A 27,933-nucleotide genomic window follows, 5' to 3' on the forward strand; every position below is an offset into this window, starting at 1 on the left:
ACCACGTTACCATGACACTAGGATAGACCAGCACCCCATAATGGACAGATGCTGGCCAAACTCTTAGACTGTTTGCTGTTGCCTTAACAAAATCTCTGAGACTGGTAATTAATGAAGAATGGAAGTCTATTTGGCTCATGGTTCTGGAGGCTGAGGCATCTAAGACACAAGTCATGCCAGAAATGGTCAGATAGCCTTCCCCACCCAAGCTTCGGGGTTCAAGGCACGGACAGGGAAGTTTACATCGTCCATTTTTATTACAGTCTTGTGGGGCTTCTATGGAAGACCAGAGGGACCTGAGAGGTCTGTAAATGGCTTAGATGTTGTCTGAAGATGAAAGCAAGGTTTCACCGAATGCTCGGGACATGAACCATCCTACCTGCCATTTTTCAGAAACCCTTCCAAACACTTTCCCATCACTTTTTCTTCCTTCCACCCAAATGGAAACACAGCTTCCAAGGGAACGTGCTGACGGCATCCAAACTGTCCCGCTGGTAAAGACAAGGTCTGCACATTCCCATTTTATTGCAGCCCTTTTCAGTTTGGTCTGCCCATTGCTCAGCTGTTTTAAGGAACCCTGCCAGCTTCCTAGTTTTTAATCAGCCTTTCTCCCTCTAGCATCTGCCATGTCTCATGGACTCTGGGAGCATTCTGGTTTGTACCTGGGAAAAGCGGGGGAATGGAAATTCTTCTGCCCTTCTAGGCTTTATCCTCTGCAGCACAAAACATCAAGGAGGTTTGAACTTTGCATTTTTTTAAATTATTTTTATTGAGCTCTACATTTTTCTCTGATCCCCTCCCTATCTCTCCCCTCCCCTTCAACCCTCTCCCAAGGTCCCCATGCTCCCAGTTTACTCAGGAGATCTTATCGTTTTCTACTTCTCATGTAGATGAGATCTATGTAAGTCTCTCTTAGGGTCCTCATTGTTGTCTACGTTCTCTGGGATTGTGAATTGTGGGCTGGTTTTCTTTGCTTTATGTTTAAAAACCACCTATGAGTGAGTACATGTGATAATTGTCTTTCTGTATCTGGGTTACCTCACTCAAAATGATGTTTTCTAGCTCTATCCATTTGCCTGCAAAATTCAAGATGTCGTTATTTTTTTCTGCTGTGTAGTGTGAACTTTGCATTTTTAAGAGCTGTTTTGAATATGTGTTTGACAGTGTAGTTGATGGCCTGACTAAAAATTTAAGCTTTGTCGTAATTTGTCACACACACACACACACACACACACACACACACACAATGGTAAGATCTACCAATACATGAAAGGGGAAGTCCAGAGCAAACACAAAATGACAGCTCCTATAAACAGTTATAGAAGCTTCTGTCTCTGGGCAGTTCGCTCCAGTTTGCATAGAAGTAGCTACTTTTTAGTACTCGTGGGACAATGTACACATCAAAACCCTCGCCTTAGTAACCACATGTGCTTACAGCCTTTTACTGTGTGACTGCCTGGAGGGGGCGTCTATGATCACAGGAGCATACCTGAAGTCTATAGCCCCACGACAAACAGTGGAAGGAGAGCCCCTCTTCCTGGGTCCTGGACAACCCTAAGACAAGTACCACACATCTGTCTGCGGTTATCAGCAGGACTGTGTCCCGAGTGCCTTCAATAGTCTATCTGTCCTTCTCCTGACCATCTCCTCTTCCATCTCAGTTTGTTCTATCCTGTTTTGCTTTCTATTGCTATAATAAACACCAGGACCCAAAGCACCTTGGGGGGGGGGGAAGGGTTACTGGGCTAACTGGGCACACTTCTGCTCTACAAACATGACAGGCACCCTAGGGAAACACAGGAAGAGACAAGTGTCATCTCCCTCCAGGAGGTCACTGTGGGGCTCAATGGAGGAGCAGAAAGATTTCCCAACCCTAGGCTATAGAAATCAAAACCAGAAATCAAAATCAAGAATCAGAACAAAATGGGGAATACTTAGTATGCAAACATTATCAAAACTCCCTACAAAATACCTCTGAGGGTCTAATAGCCGAGGAGGGCAGCTGTTGGAAAAGAGCCAATGAGCCCAGCTCACTGAACTCACAGACCTGTCTCAGCATCATGACCTCCAGGCCCGCCATAGTTTTCTTGAATCATTTTCCCATTCGCCCATCTCCAGCCAGCATCACCACTGTGACTTGGGCAGATTACAAGGAATGCCTTCTTTGACAATGTAGCTTAAATCTCCCGCTAAGAACTAGGGAGGAAGCAAAGTCAAGTTTAGACTGTCCTAAGTTCTTGTAAATCCTTCAGAACATTTAAAATTCCCAAGCAGGTAAGACGCTACCCTGGACACTCAGCCAGGCAGCTTCCATGCAGACATCCCTGCAGGGCCGCCCCTTGCTGCCGGCGCTATCCCTGGACCAGTGCTGGGAAAGAATCGACCCTCAACAGCATCCACAGGAACCAAGGCAAGACTCCTGCTGACTGTGCCAGGACCTGTAATCTAAATGTATGTCACACCTTGAAGAAATCCTACAACAGAATTACTAAGGATGTCTTTCTTTAGAAACAGAAAGAGAGCAGGAGGCTCCTTTTCCCTTTATAGAAGCAAGCAAACTGCAAAAGCAAATTCCCTCTTCTTGCTTAAGGCCAAAACAATGTCAAATAAGAGAAATCAAAAGATAAACACATTCCTCCGAGGCCACACTTTCCTCGTTTTCGTGGTTCTTCTTGCATTATTCTCAATACTAACAGGACCAGAATTCAGGGCTAGTGGACAGGATATGGGGGGGTAGGGAGAGCGAATCAGACTTCAGTGGGCTTAAAGTCTAATTTTAGACAATCATGCACTAATGTTTCCAAAGATAATATTCCAAACCAATCCATAAACAGCAAAGAACCAGAAACTCTCCCACTGCAAAGCAATTGTTTTGAGTTCTGCTACATAGGCAGAGCATAGTAACAAGCCCAAACTCTGTCATCTCAAATGCCTCATGAACAATAGAGGTGTATCCAGCAATCCACACGGCCAATTTCGTTCTCGGCTCTTGTCAGGTGTGCACACCTACAGTACGGGTGAGTCTGGTCAGAGACTGTCAAAATATTTTTTTTTCTTTCGAGAGCTTCAAAAGAAAACTACTGACATTTAACAACTTATATGTTTGTGCAAAACCAGCAATATGCAACATCATGTTGAATATGACAGTAATATATTTAATCAGTATCTTTAAACAAACCACCACTTCAAACCAAGTGGTACACATTAAGGTCCCACCCAAAAGTGACGGCACACTTTCTTGAATTTTCTCAATGGAGACAATTCCCAATTTTCAGATTTTTTTTAAAAAAAATTATTTTATTTCATATGCATTCATGTTTTGCCTGCATGCATGTTCTTGTGAAGATGTCAGATCTCCTGAAACTGGAGTTACAAGCAATTGTGAGCTGCCATGTGGGTGCTGGGAATTGAAGCCAGAGAAGAGCAGCCAGTGCTCTGAATCCCTGAGGCATCTCTCCAGCCTCCCAATTTTCAGATATTTTTGGCTTTCAGGTTTTTTTTCTGAACTATTTCACCAGAAGAAATTTAAAATTCCTTCTTCCTTACATTACGAACTAGGGAGATAACTCAGTGGATAAATCCTAAAGTTATAATATTATCTCTTGATTACTTATATTTCACAAGACCCAACAGGAGTAACTTAAGCTAAAATATTCAATAGCATCATTCATACCAAAGATAAAGCAAAAAATAAAATACTTCGCCCTCCTAAGGGCATTTTTCATTGACCTAATATGGGGGAAAAAAAGAGTGATGGGGAAATTCTAGACAGACGAAAAAAGTCAAAAAGGGGAATTGGAGCCAAATGTGGTAGCACAGTACTGAGACCCCTACACTCATGAGAAGGAAGGGGCAGAATCTCAAGCTTAAGGGTTATCCTGGCCTACATAGTGAATTCTGGGACAGCCTGGGCAACTCAGAAAGATTCTTTCAGAAGATGAGAAAGAGGAAGAAGGGGAGGAAGAGGGAAAAGAAGAAAGAGAAAGAAGGAAAAGGAAGAGTGAGGAGGAAGGGGAAAGACATGACAGAGAAGAAGAGAAAGAAAGGAGGAAGCAGAGGGTAAAGGGAAAGACGTGATAGAGAAGGAAGGGGAGAAGGGGTGTGGCAAAAGAGGGGGGAAGGAGGGACCCTGCAGCGCATGCTGTTTACACTGTTTATTAATTCTTCTTTTCATTGAGCTCTACATTTTTCTCTGCTCCCCTCCCTGCCTCTTCCCTCCCCCCTCAATCCTCCCTCAAGGTCCCCATGCTCCCAGTTTACTCAGGAGATCTTATCTTTTTCTACTTTCTATTTCCCATGTAGATTAGATCTATGTAAGTCTCTCTTAGTGTCCGCATTGTTGTCTGAGTTCTCTGGGATTGTGGTTTGTAGGCTGGCTTTCTTTGCTTTATGTTTAAAAACCTTCTATGAGTACATGTGATAATTGTCTTTCTGGGTCTGGGTTACCTCATTCAAAATGATGTTTTCTAGCTCCATCCATTTTCCTGCAAAATTCAAGCTGTCGCTATTTTTTTCTGCTGTGTAGTACTCCATTGTGTAAATGTACCACATTTTCCTTATCCTTTCTTTGATCGAGGGGCATTTAGGTTGTTTCCAGGTTCTGGCTATGACAAACAATGCTGCTACAAATATAGCTGAACATATGTCCTTGTGGCACGATTGAGCATCCTTTGGATATATACCCAAAAGTGGTATTACTGGGTCTTGAGGAAGGTTGTTTCCTAATTTTCTGAGAAATTGTCACACTGACATCCAAAGTGGTTGTACCAGCTTGCATTTTCACCAGCAATGCAGAAGTGTTCCCTTTTCTCCACAACCTCTCCAGCATAAGTTGTCATCAGTGTTTTTGATCTTGGTCATTCTTACAGGTATAAGATAGAATCTCAAAGTTGTTTTGATTTGCATTTCTCTGATGACTACAGAAGTTGAACATTTCCTTAAGTGTCTTTCAGCCATTTTAGATTCCTCTGTTGAGAGTTCTCTGTTTAGGTCTGTACTCCATTTTTTTTTATTGGATTATGTGATCTTTTGGTGTCCAATTTCTTGAGTTCTTTGTATATTTTGGAGATCAGACCTCTGTCTGATGTGGGGTTAGTAAAGATCTTTCCCATTCTGTAGGCTGTCATTTTGTCTTGTTGACCATGTCCTTTGCTTTATAGAAGCTTTTCAGTTTTGGGAGGTCTCATTTATTAATTGTTTCTCTCAGTGTCTGTGCCGCTGGGGTTCTATTTGGGAAGTGGTTCCCTGTGCCAATGTGTTCAAGTGTACTTCCCACTTTCTCTTCTATAAGGTTCAGTGTGGCTGACTTTATGTTAAGGTCTTTGATCCATTTGGACTTGAGTTTTGTGCATGGAGATAGATATGGGTCTATTTTCATTTTTCTACAAGTTGACATCCAGTTGTGCCAGCACCACTTGTTAAATATGCTTTCTTTTTTCATTTGATATTTTTTGCTTCTTTATCAAAGATCAGGTGTTCAAAGATGTGTGGATTGATATCCGGTTCTTCTATTCCATTCCATTGATCCTCCTGTCTGTTCGTATGCCAGTACCAGACTGTTTTCAGTACTGTAGCTCTGTAGAAAAGTTTGAAGTCAGGGATTATGATGCCTCCAGAAGTTCTTTTATTGCTCAGGATTGTTTTGGCTATCCTGGGTTTTTTGCTTTTCCAAAGTAAGTCGAGTACCATTCTTTCGAGGTCTTTGAAGAATTTCGCTGGGGTTTTGATGGGTATTTCCTTGAATCTGTAGATTACTTTCGGTAAGATTGACATTTTTACTATATTAATTCTGCCTACCCAAGAGCATGGGAGGTCTTCCCACTTTCTGGTGTCTTCTTCAATTTCTTTCTTCAAAGATTTAAAGTTCTTGTTATACAAGTCTTCCACTTGTTTGGTTTACACTGTTTATCAATTCTTAAGCATCGAGGATTCCCAGAATGCACACAAACACACAGCAGCAGATCACATGCATACTTTTTCTGCTCATGTGATCATAAAAACCACTGCAAAACTCTGTACTCGGTTGCCATGGAGCCTGAGACGTGCACTGCTCTGACGCATGGTGTCTGAGATTCCAGGACCACACAGTTTTGCTATTGATACTTTAGTGGTGTCTTGTTCATGTATCAGGTATTCCAATAAAGACTTCCTGAGGGCACGCATGTTCAACTGTCCCCCAAATCACCTGGCTGGCATCCCACTCCCCATTCCATTCTGTCATTTTAACAGCCAAAACTGATACCTGCTTGTTGAGAATGGCCAAAACCAAACAATGCACCAGGATTCTTTCATTTACTTTTCCCAGACATTGAGGGTACATGTAAAAAGTTTGCCCAGATCTAAACATCAATCATCCCGTGGTATAAATGAATCAACAGCTTGCACCTCTTTGCTAAGAGGAAGATCCTCCTGGTGTCTCAATTTTTTTATGTAAAATATATTTCCTAGGCACTAAGGAGACGGCTCGGTTGGTAAAGTGTATTTTGTGCAAACATGAGGACCTGAGTTCAGATCCCCAGAACCCATGTCAAAACATTGGTGCATCGGTGAGTATATGTAAGGCAAGAAACCTGGAGGCTGCTGGCCAGACAGCCTAGATAAATCAGTGAGCTTCCAGGTTCAATGGCACAAGTGAGAATGAAGCACGAAGCACACAACAAACCCACTTAGGAGTATTAGAGGAGACATGTGTACAGGCCTGGGGACGTCGGTGTGGAGAAATGGAGCTTGAAGATGGTGCATCCAGCGTCTAAAGGCTGCCTCACGCATGTGCATGGGGGATGGACGTAGCTACATCACACGCAGATGTGACGGAGCTCAAGGGCTTACGTAGCTGTGTCATATGTAGGGAATGCAACCATGCCGCACGCAGGTCACACGGGGCCTTTTAATGTCCCGGTGTGGCTAAGTATTTTGCTTGAGAGCCTGTCTGCATATGCGCGGCCCTGGGACCTGGAAGTGCTCGCCACCACTGTGTGGCTGAAATCATAACATTACACCCTTTTGTTTACTGTAAGAATTAGGGGGGGCTGGGGTCTTTAATGGGTTGGAACGAGGCATCATCATGTCTCTCGAGACTGCTTCCTGCTGATTTTGTGGGCGTCAGAGAGTTGAGGCGCTTGACCACGTCCTGGGGTGACTGATTACTTCCGTGTTTTTCGGGCTCTGTGGAACAGGATGGCTGGCAACTTGCACCTCGCAAGATGCTGGCAAGATAAAAGATTATGTCTGGAAAAAATTTTAGATCCTAGTGATTGAGGAAGAAGAGTCCTAAGATGGAAGATGGAGGGGGTTTTGTGGAAGCAGAGGGTTTGAGGTGGGGGAGGGGGATTTGAGGTGGAGGAGGGAGTTTCCCAGGGTTCCTGAGACTAGGAATGATAAGGAAAGAATTAAATGATACTTATTCTGTGTGAGTCTGGTACATTTAGGTAGGTTCAATTTGGCCCCCTGGAGCTTATGCAAAATGTTCAAAAAGAAATAAATTTTAGACATATTAAAAGCTTATGGTTACGACGGTATAGTGTTGGGACAGAAGATGGTGGGGGGAGGGAAGAAAAGAAGGGAGAATTATTAGAAGGAGGCATTATTAGACCCCTCAATGTTTTACCTGAAGCAAATCTTAAGACACTTGTCCTCTTTAGCATCATGGTATTACCTTAACATCCAGGAGACATTGCTGCAGTCAGGGATAAACCTGTTATGTGAAAGTCTGTTTTGTGAGTTTTTGGAGTCTGGGGCTGTGAATGTCCCCAAACTCGTTATTGTTTCTTACCACCTGGGCTTTTGGCAACCCTTGTACCTCTGGCTCTATGTTTAATGGTGGTCCCTGTAATAACAGCTGAGTGGTTAACTGGAAATTTAAGTATGACCCTGGAGATAGAGAGAAGTTGGTGAAAACAGGAGAAAGAGGAAAAGGGAGAGTACATGGAGCTTTTGGCACAGCAGAGTTGAGTACGGTGATGAGACTTTATTCTTCTGAAACTGGAGAAAAAGTGTCTGATCTTGGTGTCCTCTGGAACAGGGAGCAGGGCCCTATTTGCGTTACCTTATACGAGGACGCTGACCTCTTGAGCTGGAAGAGTAAAAGGTTTGAGATGAGACAGGTGAATCCAATGAGGGAGACCCTCAAGCTTGGCAGCTGTGGGGGTTACAAGAATTACTTTAAAGGAGCCCTGCCACTTAGGGGGAAGGGGTGAGGGTTGTTGGTCTGACAGCGGTGGGTGTGTATTAGCACATGGTTGAGGTAATGAGTAGTCGGTAAAATCCCGTAATAGGGAGCGAAGATGAGATAACAGCAGAGTGAGCAGGTGATCAGGAAGGGGAGAGGTTTTAGGGGAGAGGCCAGGGGCTAAAACCTGCTGCCCATACAAGAGTTTAAAGGGCGAGATGGAAAGGGGGCTCACTAGACCTTGGCGAATTCCACCGTTTTATCTAAATCATTACACTGAGGAAGCCACCTCCTGGGGAAGCCACCTCCTGTCAATAGCACCGAGTTGACAGCCACGCCTTCAAAACATAGGACTTTAAAGGACATTCTAGATCCAAATGACAGCACCCATCCCAAGGGGAGTAATAACCAGACAGGCTGAGCGAAGCTAGAGACTGACATCAGCAGTGGTGACGTCAGCAGTGCCAGGAAAAGATCAGAAAGAGGGTCCTGTCCTAGTTCCCATCAAGCCTCGTGTCCCCTTACTAATTGGGAGCCCACTGCTGGGAAGTCTGGGGAAGGACACCGTAGAGTCTCAGCTCCGGTGTCAAGGCCACTCCCTGATGCTTCTGTGCATTAGGCCTTTGCCAGAGTCTATTTCTAGCAACTCCTCCAAGTTTACGGAACTCCGGGAGTTTAGCTGCTTGTTTCAACGGCCAGCTTTTGGTGAGCTCTCTATTTGATACAGTCAATTTCTGACAGATTCTCAGTTTTTTACTGCAAACAGCATTGCCCACTGTTTGTTTTTATGTTTAGAGATTGTATGTTCTGTCTGAGAATGCCTTCCCTGCCCCCAAGGTCACGAAAATAATCTATATCGTTTTCTGAAAGCTTTTAGTTTAAAACCTACAGCTTAAAGACTCATGAGGTCTCTAATCACCTGACATTGATTTCCATAAGCATGCAAGATAGGGGCACAGCCTTTCCCCACACCCCAGGACTGTGCATGGTCCTGCCCACCCCTGACCTGACCTGTGTCAACACGTCTGTCCTCTACGAAGCCTCCCCATATCTGTGGATCTGCCTCAGCCATTAGAACCTCTGCTGATCCTCTGCCTGCACCACCAGCAGCATGTCTTAACTGACAAAGCTCTGTTTGGTTTTAGTTTCTCAGACAAGATCTTTTTCTGTGCCAGGATGGCCTCGAACTCACCACGTCATCAGAGATGACCTTAAACTCCCGGTCCTCCAGCCTCCTCCTTCTGGTTTAAGTGGTACTAGGGATGGAGCCCAGGGATTTGCCAATACCAGATATTCTGCCAACTGAGCTCCAGCGCTGGCCCAGCTCTGCAGGACCTCACTGCCATGTACCACTGCTGACCTTTGCTAGTTTTCATTGAGAACACCAAGACTTTTCTTTTTAAAGGTGTTATTGTATTTCCTTTAATTGCAAGTATGTGCGTATGTCTGAGTGCATGCCAGTGAGTTGCAGACGCATCGGGTGATGGAGTCATAGGTACTCCATGTGCCGAGCTGCCACATGGATGCCGGCAACTGAACTGGGGTCCTCTGGAAGAGCAATGCATACTCTTAACCTCTCAGCCACCCATCTAGCCCCACCCCAGGACCACCCTTGACCTCATACACTGCTGTGTGTACTTTACAAGCAGCTTACCAAGTGTCACGAGAGGAACAAATCCTGGATGGACTTAAAGAGAATGGCGCTGGATTCTAAGTCAATCCCAGGAGAGTCAACATGTTTGCAGTATGGCCTCTTCTGATCCACCTGCTTCCCACAAGCTCTCCCACCTCCTTTGTTGGATTTCTCCTCAGTGCTTCCTCTCTTTGCACGGCTCTAACCATCTGTTTACTCACTCTCTCAAGGCTTGTTGCCAGCATGGGGAGACACAATTAACTTCTGTATATTGATCTTGAATCAACTAGCTTCCTAGATTCAGTTATCAATTCTTCTGAATTACCTGCACATTCTTTTTCCACGGAATGCTATTATCGGTAAAGCTCTCTTTCCTGCCATCCAGTTAGGATACCTCTGGTCCTCAATTTTATTTGCTGTGGCTAGTCAAACCTCCAGCAGATTGTTGAATCAAAGCAGGGAATGGTGTACATAGCTGTAACCCCATTACCAAACAGCTAGAAGCAGGAAGATCGGAAGGTCAAGGTTGGTTTCAGCTGCATAGCAAGTTGGAAGCCAGTCTGGGTTGCACGAGACCATGTCTCAAAACTAAACTAGTCTGGGGATTTCTTTGGGTGTTTAATTAATTTATTTATTCTTTAATGCATTCTGGTCACACTCACCCACTCACCTACCCTCTTACCCCACCCCACCAAAGACCCTCCTCTCACAAGGCCAACCATAAATAGAAGTTTCTAAAAGCTTCACAATCACGTATAAAGCTCACATGTTTACAATAAACCTTGAGAAATTGAGGAAATGTCCTTTCTGCCCTATTTACCAATCATTCTTCCTAACTGTGTGGTGCTCGTATGACCAGTCTCTCTTTGGAGCAAGGAGTGGGGGCGCAGTGAAGGGGGTATTTTTTGTGGGTTCGTTTGTATTTTGATGAGGAGTTTTTAGGGGAGTCGTTATTGTTTGGGTTTTTAAGATAAGGCTTCACAAAGTAGCCAAGCTAGCCTCAAATTCAGCAATCCTCCTGCCTCAGCTTTCAGAACACTAGGATTATAGATGTGTACCACCATCCTCAGCTCAGTATTTTTCTTTTAATCTACTAACGTGACAAATAACACCAGCTGGCCTTCTGAAATAAAACTAAATTTACATTCCTGGGACAAACACCATCCTTCATTCGTGTATGTGAGTGTGTGCGTGTGTGTGTGTGTTCACTTCTCATGGTATTCCACATATTCTTTCTCCCCTGACCAATAATTCATTGTTTGCTCAGGATACATTCATTTCTTATCTTGCTCCTTATTCTTATGTATTGCCTCTTCAAAGATGCCTTTGGCCACCTCCCCCCAATTCTCTGGCTATTATGATCATCATCATCATTATGATTATGATTATTATTATTATTAATTAAATATTCCTGTCTGATAATTCTTTCTCTCATAGCACCTATCAAAGCATTTCCTTTTTTTTATTTCTTAGGTATAAGTTCATTAACTATAAGAACTGCTGCCTGTTGCTTTGATTTTGAATCTTCAACTCTTGTCAAACAAATCGAGTCCCTGTTTTGAAATCCTTAATTGAGCCAAGCATGGTTGTGCATGCTCACAATCCCAGCATAACCTGCCAGTCAGCCTTGCCTGTAGATCCGCCCCTAGTCAAGTTAGCTTTCTCAAAATCCAGCATCTGTTCTTGTTTCCTTATCTAACACAGCGATTCCCTTTTCCCAAACAACAATAGTTCTCTATGCATAAAGGTGAAGTCATAACACATATTTTCACATCTTAAGATCCAAGACTTATCTTTCTTCAACATTGTTTTGGCTATTTCCAGCTCTTTGTATCTACAATTCTAGAATCTGCTTCTTTTCTCCCCAAGTAATTCAGTGTTTTCCTTTTTGACACACTGCTGAACCAACTTACCTTCCCACTGACAATGTGTAAGGACCAAATTTCTCAATTTCTTAATATTTGCTATCATTTATCAGAGCCCCCATGGCTGTGAGATAGCTCACTATGGTTTTTATCTGCATTTCCCTAATGTGGTAGTTTGAATGTAGTTGTCCCCCATAATCTCATAGGGCGTGGATCTATTAGCAGGTGTGGCTTTGTTGGAGTGGGTATGGCTTTGCTGGAGGAAGTGTGTCACCGTGGGGGTGGGCTTTGAGATTTCCTGTGCTTGGAATATACCCAATGAGTCAGTCGACTTCCTGTTCCCTGCAAGCCAAGATGCAGCCAGCACCACATCTGCCTGCATGCTGCTGTGCTCTCCTCCATGATGATAATGGATAAAAACCTCTGAAACTGTAAGCAAGGCACCCCAGTTAAATGTTTTCCTTTATAAGCGTTGCTGTGGTCATGGTGTCTCTTCACAGGAAGAAAAACCCCAACTAAGACACCTAGCGACAAACATTTCTCACACGATTCTCAGCCGTTTGTATGTCTTCTTTGGAAGGTCTATTCAAAATTTTGTCCACTTTTAGTTTGGCTGTCTCTTGGGTAAGTGTTAAGTGTTGCTATGTAATCTAATACTAGACCCTTACCAAATACTACTTGCTAGTCTCTTCTGTGGCCTGTCTTCTGGCTTTCTTAGCAGCTCCCTTTGAAGTAGAAAACTGCTTCATTTTTGTGAAACCCAAGCTGTTTGCCCCTAATTCTCTGTGCTTTAAATTTCACATCTAAAATGTTTATATGGTTTCAGAATTTCACCATTCTAGCCATTGCATTTACAATTTAGCCATTATGTTTTGATCCGTTTATACTAATTTTCTATGTCATGAAGCAGAATTTTGTTTTATTCTTTCATGTGTGGATACTCAGTCGCCCCACCACTGTTGCTAGACAGGCCATTCCTCCCCCGCTGTGTTCCTCAGGACACTCACTAAAAATCAGCTGATTGGACAGTCTAATATATATTTTAAGATCAAGAATTGCAGCCAGGCCAGGCGGTGGTGGCGCACGCCTTTAAACCCAGCACTCGGGAGGCAGAGGGCAGGCAGATCTCTGTGAGTTCGAGGCCAACCTGGTCTACAGAGCAAGTTCCAGGACAGGCTGTAAAACTACAGAGAAACCCCTGTCTTGTCTTGAAAACCAAAAAATAAATAAATAAATAAATACATACATACATACATACATAGATAAATAGATATATAGATATTTGAGCTCTACCATTCTCTATGCTTACTGTTAGAGTAGGACTTAACAATTGTAACTCTGGGACAAACTTGAAGTGGGGAGACTCAGTCTCCCACTTTTTATTCCTCTCAATGTGTTTTCTCGTGATCCTTTACATTTATAAATAATTTTTAGCACTAGCTTGTGTATTTCTGAAAAAAAAAAGAAATACCTAAGATGTTTTAACAGGTATTGAGTTTAACTAAAGTATCAGGTCCATTTAGAGACTGTTCACTGTGTTAGTTCGGCATCTATGAACATGGTCTGTCTTGTTTCTTTATCTTTAATTTCTTCCCATGAAATTTAATGCCTGCACCTTCAAATTTAATCTGAATCTGAAATATCTTGCTCTTTTTTGGTACTACAAATGGAATTACATCCATTTTCACATTTTCGTTGTTATATATAGCAATGCAATTGGTCTCTGTTACACAGAGCTTAGTTCTACAACCTTACTCCACGGCTTCAAGAGGGTTGTGTATGTGGATTCGTTAAGATAATTTTTATCAATGTGATCACATCATCTATGAATATTGATGCCTTTATTTTTCTTTTCTAATAGGGATACTTATTTATTTTCTTTGATTAATTGTCTTACCTACAATTGCCAGTACAATGCTGAATGGATGGAACAAAACAGTAGTTTTGTTGTATTGCTCCTGAGCTAAGAGAAAGCTGTTAGTCTTTCTGCATTAAGTATAATGTGTACCGTGAGATATACCTCTTATAAACATACCTAACAGATTCTTATCTAAACAAGCCTAAAAAATGCAATAAATGTCCTTACTAATAAGCATTCTCAAACTGCAGTGGTCTGTGGGGTTGCTAGAGATCAAGAAGGTAGAATTTAAATGTTAACAGACTACTAACAAATTTATTTATTCTGCCTTAATTATAAAGAAGAATTTCAGGCTGGAGAGATGGCTCAGAAGTTTAGAGCACTGGCTGCTCTTCTAGAGGTCCTGAGTTTAATTCGCAGCAACCACATGGTGGATCACAACCATCTATAATGAGATCTGGTGCCCTCTTCTGGCATGCAGGAAGAACAGAGTACACAGAAGAACAGAAGAAGGAGGAGGAGGAGGAAGAGGAGGAGGAGGAGGAGGAGGAGGAGGAGGAGGAAGAGGAAGAGGAAGAGGAAGAGGAAGAGGAAGAGGAAGAAGAAGAAGAAGAAGAAGAAGAAGAAGAAGAAGAAGAAGAAGAAGAAGAAGAATTATGAATTATTTGGGCCTTGCAGCACAGACCTATAATCCAAACTTCACAGGTTCAAGATCAGCCTGGGCTACAGAGTGAGTTCATGATCAGTCTGGCCAACATGGGAAGCCCTGTCTCAAAAACAGAAAAACAGTGTCTTGTTTTTTTTTTGTTTTGTTTTGTTTTGTTTTTTGTTTTTGTTTTTTTTAAAAAAAAACAATGGTGGGAACTCAGAAGTTGAGTGCTTGCCTAGCATACACAAAGTCATGGGTTCAATTCCTAGTATTAGATTTTTTTTAAAAAAAAAAAAGGTAGAATTTCCAAAAATATACTTTGTGAAAAGAACATTCTTAATATTCCAGAAGCAGCTGTCCAGATGGGCAGTCTAGAAACCTGGACCATTTTAATATCTTTCTCTCCCTTGCCCCTCATAGTCAACTTATGAAAAAGTCCCTTTTCTAGTTTTTAAAGATTTATTTTTATTTTAAAGGGTGGGAGTAGAGGTCAGAGGACAACCACAGCAGTCAGTTGTCTGCCTTTTCACTGTGTGGGCCCGGGGCTGGAACTCACATCAGCATGCTGGGTGGCAAGCGCCTTTATCTGCTGAGCCATCTCACTGACCTGAGACTTCCATTCTGACCAAGATGGAATTAACAGGATCCAGATTCTTCTCTCTTCTAGAAAGGACTGCATCCCAATGAAAACCAGTTCGGAAGACGCTAGACACTCATCCCTGAGAACCGAAGCACAGGAGATGACCCCAAAAAGCAAGTGTCTCCACTTGCTCTTTTGAGTCATTATAGGTCATAGTGCAAGGCGGGAAGCAAAGGTGAAGCCCAGTGAACGCCCTGGCAGTAGTCACAGAGTTTAACACACAGTTACAACACTATCGAAAAATAAAAGTAATTAAAGTCATTTTTATATTTGAAAACCAGAAGGATTTACTTATATAAGAAATATCTATAAAGCCTTTAAATAAAAGGGAAAATATAGATTACATAAAGGAATGAAAACAACCATAACAAGACAGATATATAGATATAGATATAGATATATAGATATATATATGCTTGTATATCTTTTTTTAAAGTACTTGACTGTTTAAACAAAAATAACCATACATAATGTGGTATTTGTAATATAATGATTATATATACATATATATATATGTGTGTGTGTGTGTATATATATATATATCAGGCAGAGACTAGGAAAGGAAAACATAAATATACTTTTAGTTTGTTGTTTGTCTTGAGACAAGGTTTTTCTATGTAGTTATGGCTGACCTAAACTTCCCATGTAGACCAGGCTGACCTCAAACTTAAGAGATCTGCTTGCCTCTACCACCCAAGAGCTGGGATTAAAGGTGTGTAGCACCCTGCCTGGCTGAAGTATTCTGTTTTTAAGCTTTTATACTATGTATGAAATTATACAATGGCACTTGAAAATGAATTATGAAAAGTTAAATGTGCATTCTATAACCCTAATTAACTACTGAAAAGCCAAAGTGATAGCTATACAAAGTCATAAATACAGTTCAATTAACCAAAAAGAATAAGGAGGGAAAAAATAAAAAGAGATAAGAGATAGGTTTTTTTAAAAAAAAAAAAAGCAAGGTGATAGATTAAACCTAATCAAATCCTTAACAAATTGCCCCAAACCTCTTTCAAAGCACCAAGAAATATGTAATTTCACAAACTTTTCTTGTTTCATGAAACTTCACGTTTAGAATTTTACCTCTAAATAATTACCTTCAAATATCTCCCTAAAGTAAACATTTTTTTCCTAGTCTACCTAGACCAGAAAGAAAGAAAGAAACATACATAGCCATGGAACTAACAGGCACATTTTTCTTGAATTACATTATACAAAATGGGACTGAGATTTTCAGAATCATCATCTTGTCTGAGAGCCTGAAAGTCAAAGAGAGCTCAGGGAACCAGAGAGAAAATGGACAAAATTAGTGACATAGCAAAGAGCTAAAGTCCTTGTTCAATTACAGTCATAAAAGGTACACAGTACACACACACACACACACACACCAGTAGACTTCTTTATTAAAATGCATAAAGCAACCAGGAGCAAGAGCGCCAATAAATTCTTCTGTATAAGCAGAAATTCTTAATGGTTCCCTGAGCACCAATAACACCGCTCTCTCATGTGTACTTGACTCTGTTTAACCTTTTTCTGGTGCTTTTTAACTTCCCCGAGTCAGGTACTAATATGGAACTAATGTGGGGTTTATTTTCCCTATAGGAATAGCAAAAAAGAGCAGGGCGCATTATCGTAATCACGCCAAGTCTTTCAAGCAATGGTAGGGACTTTAGACCAGGGAAAGAATTTATTAACAATTGCAAGGCTAAGCAATCTTGTTTTTAAACATCAAATATTTCACTGAACGTTAGTCATAAAAGAAAAGGGAGGAAGAAAGCCCAACTCTTGGCAAGCGAATGACCCAGCAGGAGAGAATCCGGACATCCTCCGGGTCTGGCTCAGTTGCTCTTGGCCTCCCTCCGCATCAAGGATAACCAGGCAGTAACCAGCCCAGTGAGCCGACGGTGATGAAGGATGGCTGGAAATGTGAGCCCATTTTATCTCTGGAAGATTTATTCTGGAGGTGGCTTGCACTGCTGGAAATGAAATGATTTGAGTGGGAGGGGTCAAAGCCACCTTTCTGGCTCCATCAAGTAAGCACCTCAAGATTCGGGCTCCCTGTGAGGCACTAACCTGATAAGTATTAAAATAAACCCCAGATTCAGCATTTCTTCCCGTTTCATATGCTTGTGAAGGAGTGTGTGTGTGTGTGTGTGCACACCCAGGCACATGTGTGCATGTATGCATGCACACTCTTCTTTTACAAGGTACCTGAGAGATACCGAAATACTTCTACAGAGGAGATGAACAAAATGCATGGAGACTCCCCCCCTCCCCGACTTGTAGCTGTTGGACACTTTTCAATTCTTTTCTTTCTCGCATGCCGAGGTCACCCCAGCATCCTGTCACCGCGGTCCCAGTGCCTCAGCTGCATTAATCCATTCCCTGCTGGGCTTCTGCAGAAAGACAAATTCGTTTGACACCAGCAGGGAGAAGACAAGGAAAGAATTAAGGGAGAATGAATACATAGATAACTTGACAAAAGAGACCAGCCAGGGACTGTGTGTGTGTGTGCAGGCGTAAATGGAGGGCCTTGAGGAAAACTGGAGAGAAAGGGGTTGCCTGGACTGTTCCTTTAAGCATTTCTCCTTAGGACAGAAAATAGAAATGAGAATTTTTGGATTGCTAGTGAACTACGATGACCTTAGGGGTTTTGTCTGGATCTAACTTAAACAGCACCTTGAAATAAGAACTGAGTCTCTCACTTCTCTGAATACAAATATGCCCGGCCAAGTGATCCACAGTAATGAAATTAGCTGTTTCCAATATCAGATCCATGTTATCATCAAAGCTAGAGTGAGACACATGGTTAAAGCAGCAGAGTTAAAAAAAAAAAAAAAAAAAAAAAAAAAAAAAAAAAAAAACATTGTTCCGATGCCCTGAAAATGTCTCTCATAATAGGATAGGCGTTTCATAATTATTTCTAGCTGCCAGACCACATAGACAAGTGAACTGGCTCATTTTTCCTTCTTTTGTCTAAAGCTAACTGGAAACACTAGAATGTCCTCCCAAAACTCAGGGAGGTACTGAGAGTCTCCCTTCTGATCTACGAGCTAACTTCCAGAATGACTGAAAGACCAGCCATGCTGTCTGAACACCCTCCCCACAGTCCCAAAGAAAAGACTAGAATAACCAGAGAAACCCGAAGAGTAAATTCTAAAGCAAGCAAACAAACGAATCTGCATTTGCGGGTTTAAAACCATAGTCCTGAAGAGATCGTTCACAATGTGATGGCCAAGAAGAAGCGGTAACAGTAACATGCAGAGGGAAATAACCAAAAGGATATGGGTAGATGACCAATTAGCCGACTTTGACTTTAACTTGCACTGTTTCCTAAAATTATGTTTATATTGAGGGGAAAAAAATCATGTTTGTGCAGTAAAAGTTTATATCGTACCAGCACACTTATAAAAAAAATCTCCTTCCCTCCAAAATTTTAGGATTTTTTAAAGGTTTTTTTTTAATTATTATTTATGTGTATACATGTGTGTCTGTGTGTACACATGGATGTGGTGCCAGAAGAGACCATAAGAGGGCACTGCATCTCCTGGAGCTGGAGTTATGGGTGCGTGCAAGCCACTCAACATGGATGCTGAGAACTGAGCTCTGGCCCCCGGAGACTGTTTTCATGTCTAAAGAGAAAGACAGAAAGAAGTCAGAGTCTTGAATTACTCTGAAACTGTGTCATTAGCTTGGCACCAAGTGAGCTAATAGCCGTCGGTGTAGTTCTAGGTCAAGTTTCATCAAGATGATGGTTACATTTAATTAGGACAATGGCTGCGGTGGCTGAGAACTCACCTGTGTGGGAAGCACTGATTTCGCTGTGCTTTTTGGTCATCAGCCGTTTCAATTTACAGATTCGAAACCTCAAGCTCACAGATGTCGGTCCCTGTGACTAGTCCTATTCTCCACAGAAAACAGTCTGCCTTCAGAGCTGAGCTTGTAAGGCACTGCCTGCCTCTTGAACTATGACTCTTTCCAAGACGAAAACAAACAAAAACAAAACAAAACAAAAAAGCCAAACCAACAAACAAAAGGAGGTCACACAAGTGCTTTGTTTGAACGTGAAACTGTGTATCTTTCTGGCCATGCTGAACCTGTGTCCGTTGCAATCCCCACCCTACCCCTCCCCACATCAAGACTCTGGTTTACAGATTATAGTTGAAAAAAAAATTCACCCAGCGTATCCTCTTTAAGAGCAAGAAATGGAAGGAGGCAAGCTTCTTTAAGGAAAAACAAAAATCCCTATTACCGAGTGGTCTGCAGTTTTCAAAGTATGAATCTCTTCAACTCCCGCTATGACAATTCAGAATCTTTCTTAAATGGCCAGCTTTTCTGAAGAGTGGGCGGGGCCCCAGCTCCACGCAGGGACAACTGTGATAACAAGCTCCGGTTTCCATAGCGCCCTTTCTCCACGGAGCTCCATGCTATTGGATTAACTCCACTAGTTTCCTTTGGCAACATACTTCCGAATATAATATTACCTTTTATTACTGCGCATTATAAGGAGAAGAAAAGCATTTGAAGCACAAATAGTAGGCTAAAAAAAAAATCAACAAATACAGATTATCCCTGAGGCAAACACATTTCAAGAAAAATGTATGTGTCTTAACACATATTCGGGACATTTTCAGGAGAATTCTTCATTTTTTTTTTCTCCTTTAGTGAATTACATTTCCGTGGATAATGGTTACCTGGGAAGCTTGAGCTACTTAGATGTTTGGCTAAAGCGTAAAGAGATAAGCAAATTGTCACTTTTTAACCTAGATTTATTATGAAATTGAATAGCAATAAATATTTCCAGAGATGGGTGAACTCTTGTTTCTTTTAATTAAATGGTATCCTAAAGATGTAAAGTAATGGGTGGGGGAGGGCAGTATCAGGAGAAACTAGAACGGAGGCTGTGCAGTGGTACAAAGAAAGTGTCAGTGTCAGATGGCATTGGAGAGGAGAGAAGCAGGATCAACAAATCAGTTCTGTTAGAAAATGCCAGAAGGAAATCTAATACTGTATGCTTATTAATTTTAACATCATTTTAAATAAATAAACTAACGTCATTTTAAGAAAACACGATAGAAGGTAATTATATTTTAAGAAAAAAATAGCAGCTGTTTTATTCTGTGTGTGTATGCGCGTGTGTGTGTATGTGTGTGTCTTGTGACAGGGTCTCATACAGCCCAGACTAACCTGGAATTCTCTTCTTGGCTGAGGATGACCTTGAACTCCTGACCTTGCACCCCTCCAGCATGTCCAGCTTACCAGCTTACCAACGATTTTCTTTTTTCTGAGATTTACTATATATGTGTGCCATGCGTTTATATATACTACGTGCATGCAGGAACCTTCAGAAGTCAGAGGAAGGGATCAGGATCCCTGGATTTGAAGTGATGGGCAATTGTGAGCCGCCATGGGGTGCTGGGAATGGAACCTGGGTCCTCTAGGGAGCCAGTAAGCACTCTTAACCACTGCTCCATCTCCCCAGCCACCCCCAACTCTCTTCATGAAACAAGATTATAATCCACTGTGACTATGCTTGCTCCACTAAAATATCGCTGCCCCATTCTGAAAACACAAGCACTTTTACTCTTGGTGCATGTTCAGTGACTGAGAGTGGAAACTTTTCAGAACCTCCTCCACCAACTTCTTATTTAAACTCAGAAAACCCTGCCTGTGCAGACAACAGGTTGTCAAATGGTCCATATGGCCTCTTTCGCTTTTACTTCTTTCTTCCTTTCCGTCCAGAAACATCCCGTGCAAGAATCCAGACAACCAGATGCGGCAGATTAGCTTTGAAGAGCTCACTGATCACAACCGTCAAGTCAAATAGAAACTTCCTTGTGAATGGAGCCCGGTTTCCCAGTCTTTTAGTCAAAACGCTCCCCTGGGCATCCACTATAAACAGTTGGACCACAACTTTCACAAGCCTGCGTCTGATTCTGAAGCAGGCAGTGGATATGCAGCAGATGGGCTGCGAACTCACAGACCGTTCTCTGTGAGGGGAAAGACGTGAATGTCATGACCACAACAGAGAAAGTTGTTAACTCAGCAATTCCAGACCCAACGTCCTGCCAAGCATGGAGGGCAGATGGAGGGAGGCAGGGTAGGAGACCAGAAAGCCAAAACGCAGGAACAACTGAGGCAAAGTTAAACCGACCAACTGCCTGTATTGCTGCTATTTGCATATACCCTGCCCCCGGAAGAGTACTGCATAGAAGAATTCTAGTTAGCTTTAACTTCAGTCTATCATTTTCTCCCCCCGCCCAAAAAAAATGCCTTGGGTTGTCAAGATGGTCCCACAGGTAAGAGTCTGCCTCCAAGCCTGACAATTCGGGTTCAATCTACAGTATCCACAGGGTGGAAGAAGAGAATCGACTTGTCCTCTGAGCTTCACGTGCGCTCCGGCACACAGCCATGCGCATGCATGCAAACAAATAAACAAGCATAAAATTTAAAAATGTTAAACGAAATGTCTAGAACCAAGCACACCACCCACCTGTTGCAGAAAGGCAATCAGAGATCCCCGTGGGTCCAGCACTACACTAGAAATATTTCCAAAAGCTAATGAATAATAACCGGTTCAAAGCACCCATGCTGTTATGGTTTCTTCCGTCTGAAAGATGGTTATCACCCATTTCTACACTTATTGAACACAGCATGATCGTGTATTAATAATACAGGTGATAGTACCTTGAACTTGATTCTAAGGTAAGTGGGTGGTAATTGTTTTACATTGTCTTGTTGAGAATGCTTTGCAGCAGATGTTATAATGTCAGCCCTATCAAGTTCTTTATTGGTTTATTTTATGTGTATGGGTGTGCTCCTGCATGTGTGTCTTTGTATCACATGTTTGGTGCCTTCAGAGGTCAGGAGAGAGTACCAGATACCCTGGAACTGGAGTTACAGATGGTTATGAGCTGCCACGTGGGTGCTGGAAACTGGACCCAGATCCTCTGGGAAAGCAATCAGTGCTCTTAACCCCAGAGCCATCTCCCTAGCCCCTACTCTAGTCAAGTTCTACTACAAAGTACAAATACTAGCTTTAAAAAATCAGGATATGGGGCTGGAGAGATAACTCTCTGGTTAAGGGTGCATGCATTCTCCCAGAGGACCCAAGATCTGTTTCCAACAGACAGATTCGGGACATTCAGTTCATAACATGTAGGGAAAGGCTTACAAATGGTTGGAAAATGACAAGATATGAGCCAAGTGTCGCCATAGACCAAAGGATAGACTAGAATCCCATTTGGAAGTGGCTCCGTATATGCAGTTTCCAGAAGCTTGAACTTGGGTTGTGACTTCCTGGAACTGGGTCACCAACTGCAAACAAAGACACCTCCATGGGCACTGTTTTTGCCTTGCTCCATGTTAGAGGTTTGAATGTGAAACGTCTCCCACAGGCTCACTGTGGTGGTTTGAATAAAACCGATACCCATAATAAAGAGAGAGGCACTATTGAGAGGTGTGACTTTTGTTGGAATGGGTATGACCTTGTTGGAGGAAGTGTGTTGCTGTGGGAGTGGGCTTTGAGGTCTCTTTTGCTCAAGCTTCCCTCAGGGTGACTATCAGCCCACTTCCTGTTGCCTGCAAGATGGAGGACTCTCAGCTATTCCTTCTGCACCATGTCTGCCTGCCATGATGATAATGGACTGAACCTCCAAAACTGTAAGCGAGCACCCCAATGAAGTGTTTCTTTTATAAGAGTTGCCATGGTCATGGTGCTTCTTCACAGCAATAAAACCCCTAACTAAGACACTCAGGTTGTGAGTCTTTGGTCTATAGCTGGTGAAACTGTTTGGGGAGGTTGTAGACCCTTTGGGACATGGTGCCCAACTGGTAGACACAGGTTACATGGGGCAGGCTTTTGAGGGTATATCACTTTCAAGTCTATCTCTATCCACCAAACTGTGACCAAGCAGCTGCAAGCCACCACCAACAACGACAGACCAGGCTGCAACACTAAGCTGTCCCTGCAATGCCATGGCACCATGGCTGTGACAGTCTACACTTTCTGAAAACATGAACCAAAGTAAGGGCCTCCTCCCTGTAGTTGCATCTGCCAGGTATGTGGTCAGGGCGGCTCACATACTCACCAAAGTCTGCCTGGGCATCTGTGAAGTAGCTGGCAGCATTCCGGGCACAAAACCACAACACAAACAAAAATCTGTACTCTCAGACTCCTCGTTTATCTTCCCAGAGGCATATAATGATACTAATAAATGCGAAGAAAATAAATATATAAATCCAGGCAAAGAAGCAGACAGTAGCCGGGAAAGAACAGGCTGTTTCAGAGAAGGTCGGGAAGTAGGTCACGCATGAAAGCACAGCAAGTTGTTAGACAGCAAGATGCAGCTACCTGCACAGTGGCCCTGAGTGAGAATGTGCACATGGTACCACTGATGGAGACACAAACGAAAGCAGAGGGAGATGCGAATAGACATCCAAAAGGCCCTGAAGGGGGTCAACCATGGTGCATGATGGCAATGACCCCAGATTGGATTCTAAGAAAAAGTCACAATGATAGGTTCCGGGGTAAGAGGAAGCACACTCCAATATACCTTTGTGAGGTTTGTTTGTTTGTTTGTTTGTTTTCTAAGAGCTCAGTCTGCTGTGTGTAGAATATGTTGCTGAAGGGACGTGGGAACCTCTGTGGGTAAGCCACACCGTGGTCCCAGCAGATGAGGGCAGTGAGGACTCCATTACAGCATTCAGAGACTGAGGAACAACTGGATCCTGGATCTATCTTAAAAAACTTGCACACAGTTAGGGTAGCAAATGTCGGGATAGAGAAAGAACAGTTACGGAAGAAATACTTTCAAAGAAACCAAAGAGCAGTTTGAGGGTCAAATTCGTGGAAAAATAACAAAAACATGGATCATTTTTAGCAGCAGTATATGAAGTATATGAAAAAAAAAAGAATTTAAGGCCAGTTCTCTCCGTAGAAAAAAATTAAATTGCCATATAAACACGCTGACGTCAGGTAATATTATGAGATGCATAAAGGCAGCTTGGGCTCTCTTTTCTTCAGGCATAGCGTTCTAAGTGAGCACGGCTGCCTACTGCCCAAGCGCGATGCGAGCTCTGCCTGGCAGGCAGACCCCTGGGTTTGAAGCAGAGCATTTCATTAGCAAAATGAAGGGGTGTATAAAATTGTATTTTTAAGCAGATCAAGTGGTAGGAAGCTTGGAGAAGGCGGGTTGCCTTCACTGGGCACAACCTAGTATACCGTAATGACACACGAGCATCCTGGTCCCTCCTTTGAATGGCTAAGGCTGGCCTAACCATGGGTGTTCAGGGGTTACACTGGGCCTTGGAGTCAGCACAGTTGTGATTCCACAGCACCCGGGGGGAGGAAAAGGCACCACCTACGCGCATCTGTGCTAGACTCTCATCCTCACAGTCTTTGTTTTCCTAAGACACCCAGGCCACCACAGGCATAGCGTTGAAAGGAAATGTGTAAAACCGATAATAATTCTATTGATCACTGTCCAATAGATTCCCATTTATTCACTCAACTATTGGCATCTCACCATCCTTATGAAGATATCAGGTCCACTAACTTGGAAGCGAACTCCTAAATTCTGACTTCTTCAATGGCTCAACAAACTCTAGAACACCTTTAATCAAAGCGGAAAATCTCTGTTTTTCCCTCTGTAGAGTCTACTCCTTAACAAAAAGAATAAAGCCGAATCTTGAGCTGTTTCCAATTAGCCATCCTATAGGTGCAAATGGTTAAGTTCTCTATCCAGTCAATAATGTTATAGAGCCAAGTAACATCCTTTCAAAACAGAGTAACTAGAATAGGTTTTTAACAATCAAAGCATTGGGCAGCCAGGCATGGTAGCACATAGCTGTTATCTCAGTATCAACAGGCCAAGCAAGGCATGAGAATCGAAAGGTCAAAGTCAGTCTAAGGTATATAACAAGGCTCTGTCTCTAAATCATTAATTAATTAAGATAATTGGCAAAGCACCCCCATAGCTGTTGTTTCTACTGTAACTGTTTTAAAACCTAGAGAGAATGTAACCTAGTAGTACTTACAAAGAGCAGTGTTAAGAATTAATTAAATGATTCTATAAAATTCTTTTCAAATACCCACAGAGCAAGTCTCAACTAATTCAATAGGCTCTAAAGAAAATCATACAACCGTACTCTCTGACCACAAGGCAGCAAAGTAGGGAAGTTAGCATTGAACACAAAGCCCAAAACCAAACACTTAGAAAACTAAAAACATTCTTCAGAGTAATTTAACATCCACGAATGAAATTATATACAATTTGAGGGGAAAATAAGGGTATTTCCCATGAATCAGAACCAGAAATTACTGGGAAATTAAGAGGTTCTAGATAACGGGGCAGAAATTGTCCAAGATCGTTCTGGAATATCCAGCATGTCAAATGCAGGCTGTGTTAGTATAGACTGAGGAGCTCCTCATTCCACACACTCAGAAGGTGCCCAAGTTCCCAGCCTCAGAACCACTGAATATGCGACCTGACCCGAAAACGGCATGACTGCACATAAGAAGGTCTTCCATGGCCAGGAACTGGAATGGAATCCTGGGTGGTCTGGGAGGATGTGGCTGCAAACACACAGAGTTCCTGAGATGGGATGGAGGGAAGGGCCAGAAAACTGGACTCGGAAAACTGATGATGCCATACCCTAAGTGTCGAGCGGGGTCCTGAGCTCCTATGCTTAGAATACAGCATCCTCTGTACCATCAGGAACACAGACAGCCTCTCCAAGACGAAAAAGGCAGCAGATTCTACCAGCACCTTCCAGGGAGAACCAGTGGGTCGGCTCCACTTTAAAATTCCTCATCTCCAGTGTGCAGAAGAATGCATGTGTGTTGCTTAAGCCATTAAATCTGCACTAATTTATTACAATAGGAAAGCAATGCAGAAGAGAAAAATAAAGCTGAAGGCACAACTGACAGAAACTGATTAGGGTCAGTGTTTGTTTTATATTTACTTAATTATCCGTGTGTGTGTGTGTGTGTGTGTGTGTGTGTGTGTGTGTGTGTGTGTGTGATATTCCCACATAGGTATGAACCACATAGGTACCTGTGGAGGTCAGATGATGACTCTGTATTTCTCTCTACCTTATTATCTTAACACAGGTCTCTCCATGAACCCGGAGCTAGGCTGGCATGCAGCAAGCCCTAAAAACCATCCTTTTCCTGCCCCATACAGTACTGGTATTACAGGCATGGACACAGCCACACCGAGCTTTTTGCCTGGTTGCTGGGACCTAATCTCAGGCCCTCAAACGTGTGTAGCAGTGTTCTTACCCACTGAGCATCTCCCCAGCTCCCAGGGCCATGTTCTTTAGGTCCGAACAACTTCAAAAAGAACTGATCCTGTGCCACAGGTGACCTTGGGAGGAGATCCGTCCTCAGTGACACCTTCAGGTGAGGCCTCAGACCCTACCAACACCTGACTTGCAATGCAGTTCAATATCCAAATAAGCCACAACCTCATTCCTGACCCAAAGAACTTATAACACAATAGATATTGCTATAAGCTCAATATATTTTGGAAGAAAAAGTTGTACAATGCATACCTAATCTAGTTACTTTTATTCAAAATAATGAGCAGGTCTAAACTAAGGAGTTGTGGGGCGGAGGGATTGTGGGGGGTGTGCACACACATGCAGGAGTGTATGTGTGCCTATGTAGAGTTAGGAACAGGACTGGGGGACAGAAGCCTGGAGGAAGACACGCATCTGCTTCTGGAAGCTATTTCTGGGGTGTGAAATTAGAGGGGAGGTTCCACTTTCTATTTGCATATCACTTGAATTGATTACGGCAGGCCCTAATTACCTCCCAGATCTAAATACCTATTTTCTGGAAAGTTGTGTGGATGATTACTCTGCGTGTTCATGACTCTTTGACAATGACGAGCTACCGCTCTGAGCTGTTTGGATAAGACAGAGCTGGATTCCCACCCATCCACAAGCTTATCATCAGTTGCAGTAAACGGCACACTTTCAAAGACACAGGGCTCATAGCCAATCAAACAGCAAAACTAACTGACCTTTCCTTTATAGGGAGTGAACCTTGCCCTTGTCAGGTTAAGGGATAAAATCCCGCCCAAAGCATACTACAGGGGCTGGAGAGATGGCTCAATGGTTAAGTGTACTGCCTGCTCTTCCAGAGGTCCTGAGTCTCGTTCCCAGACACGTTGGATGGCTCACAACCACCTGTAACTCCTGCTCCAGGGAACCTGGCAACTTCTTGTGACCTCTATGGACACTTGCACACACGCACGGCCTCTACTCAACTAGACACACACACACACACACACACACACACACACACACACACACACACACATACACACACTTAAATAGAAGTTATATAAGCATACTGCACCATTATTACCAGATCCTCAAGGAATCCAAGTGTCTTCCTCCATGTTCTGAACAACTTCAGGTCTCCTGGAACCCTATGGTCGTGCATCACTTCTTTCCTTTGCCAGTCAAACAGACTCGTGAGCAAGTTCGAGACACACGTTTGAGTGTGACCACCTTTCTCACCTTTTACAGCCATCACCTTGTTCTCCTAGCTTGCTGCCTCTCTCCTACACCGCAAGGCTGTTCTCTCACCGCCGCCCCCCCCCCAATGTCTACACTGGGGAGCCAACAAACTACCCTATATAGGAGCCAGCATGATTGCTTTTCTTTTTCTTTCTCTCTCTCTCTCTTTTTTATTTTATATTTTTATAATGACTTCAGATTTTCAGGGGGTAGGGGATAGCATTAATACAGACGCGCGCGCACACACACACACAAATCCTATCTAGGCTGACAAAATGGCTCAGCAGGTAAAGGTACTTGCCACCATGCCTGACTAGCTGAGTTCAATCCCCAAGACCCGCACAGTGGAAGGAGAAAATCAGTTCCCACAAGCTGTCCTCTGATTCCACACATTTATACATAGACACATGTGCACACAATCTCAGTAAATAAAATGCAATAAAAAATTTAAAAGAATCCCTATGAAAATTTCCCTATAAATCCACTTCGGAAAAAGTAACCCGGCATTTGCTTATCATTACCTGCCCCCACCACTTCCCTCCCACCCTTCCCCCACCCCCTCCCCCTTCATCTCCACCCTTGCCACCACA

The sequence above is a fragment of the Myodes glareolus genome, chromosome 22 (assembly GCF_982192425.1).
Source record: "Myodes glareolus chromosome 22, mMyoGla1.1, whole genome shotgun sequence".
NCBI classification, from domain to species: Eukaryota; Metazoa; Chordata; class Mammalia; order Rodentia; family Cricetidae; genus Myodes; species Myodes glareolus.